The sequence below is a fragment of the Suricata suricatta genome, chromosome 11, assembly GCF_006229205.1.
Source record: "Suricata suricatta isolate VVHF042 chromosome 11, meerkat_22Aug2017_6uvM2_HiC, whole genome shotgun sequence".
Taxonomy (NCBI): Eukaryota; Metazoa; Chordata; class Mammalia; order Carnivora; family Herpestidae; genus Suricata; species Suricata suricatta.
Window position 1 is genome coordinate 19,309,121 of NC_043710.1, and position 1,981 is coordinate 19,311,101.

At 37.4% G+C, this 1,981-nt stretch overlaps 1 pseudogene; it reads right to left on the reverse strand.

The window, feature by feature from the left end:
* Nucleotides 1-1,635: 1,635 nt before the first annotated feature.
* Nucleotides 1,636-1,732, reverse strand: LOC115272918 (annotated as a pseudogene).
* Nucleotides 1,733-1,981: the final 249 nt, after the last annotated feature.

Genomic DNA, 1,981 nt, shown 5'->3' on the forward strand with positions numbered 1-1,981 from the left:
ATAGAATATTATTCAGCCATAAAAAGAATAAAATCTTGCTGTTTGCAACAACATGGATATAGAGAGTGTAACACTGAGCAAGATAAGTCAGTCAGAGAATGGCAAACATCATATGATTTTACTCATATATGACATTTGAGAAACAAAACAAACAAGCAAAAGGAAAAAAGTAAGAGAGAGAGAGAGACAAATCAAGAAACAGACTGTTAATTATCGAGAACAAACTGATGGTTACCAGGGGGAAGGGAGGTAGGGGGATTGGTTAAATAGGTGATGGAGATTAAGGTGTGCATTCTGTCATGATGAACAGGGTGCTGTATGGAAGTGTAGAATTACTATATTGTGTACCTGAAACTAATGTAACAGTGTATGTTAACTAGAATTAAAATAAAAAGTTACAAAAAGAACAGACTTTGCATACTGTAATCTACCATTATATATACATACTATATGTATATTTATTATATTATTGTAATATAGAATACATGCCATACATATTACATATAATCCATATTTTATACATACAATATAATCCATGACATATATCAGGAGTATTAGATATTACTAAACAATTGCTCATAGTCATTCCACAATGGTAGACCTGGGATTCAGACCAGGTATCCAATTCCAAACTTTATAGTCTCAGCCATTATGCCTGATCAAGCTTGTGTATCTTTGTACTTCTAAAGGATAGTGTGAGCTTTGAGGTCAGCCAGCCTGGATAAATCCCAATTCTGCTATTATTATTAACTACAAGACCTTGGTAAATTGTTGAATCTTTCCAAGATTAAAACAGTATCTCCTTCGCTGCATTGTTAGGACAGGTGAAATGACGCAGGTAATGTACCTAGCAGAGTGCCTGGCACAGAGTAAGTGCTCAGTGAACCATGTTATGTCATTTCCTTAGTCCTGTGTCTAGTTTTCTTTCTTGCCTGCATATTCATCCCTGAGTTTGATTTTCTGGCATGTTGAGAGAGGTGCAGGCTGGGTGGGTAGAAGAGGGAAAAGAGAGACAGGAAAGCCAGTCTAAGGAGGCCATCTCTCTGTGAGAGGGTTTAGGATAAAGAAAAGAGAGAGGAAAGGAATTGGCAGTGGTGGACACATCCCTGACTATGCATTAGTACCTCGGGACTTTAAATATTAGTCATTTGACTTTCCTTTTGTGTTTTATTTATTTTCTACACAGCGTCATCAAGCCCTGAGTTAGGTTTTAAAATTGAATGAATCATCCCATTATCCTTGAGAACAGCATCAGGGACAGAAAGTATTATCCTCATTTCACCAGTGAGCAGCTCATAAACAGAGAGGCTAAGTGATTGTTGCAAGGTTACAAAGCCAGAAATAGTATTTGTGGTCAGTGTGCAGGCTTTCCTATGTTGCTGCACCCTTAGATTATAGGATGTTAGGAGATGAACAACAAATATAGCTTTATGAACATGGAAGAAACGGAGAAAGAGATCGTTGCTTGATCAGCTACCATGTACTGGGTACTATGCAGGCATTTTATATCAGTATTTTGTCAAATTCTTAAAACTACTATATGAACCAACATAAGGAATCATTTGGTACTATCATCCCAATGTATAAATGAGAAAAATGAGACCTACATTGGGGTTTGAACTAGTCTTTCTGACTAGTCAGACGGATAATGTGCCAGCATCGTAACAAGGGTGGCACATGTCACACAATGGCATGAACACCCAATCATCACACTTATGAACTACAAAAGGATCTTGTGTTGCTCTTCTTATGTCATGCAGCCCCTGGATATTTGTTCTTGTTTCTATTTCATAGAGATCCTGAGGGCCAGTGGAGCTTCCTTTCGAGCAGCTCTCTCTGTCTATCTCTCTCTTTTTTTAGTATTTCCATTTTTTTTTATTGGCTTCAGGAGTAGAAATTAGTGATTCATCACTTACATAAAACACATAGTGCTCATCCCATCAAGTGCTCTGCTTAATGCCCATTACTCATTTAGCCCATC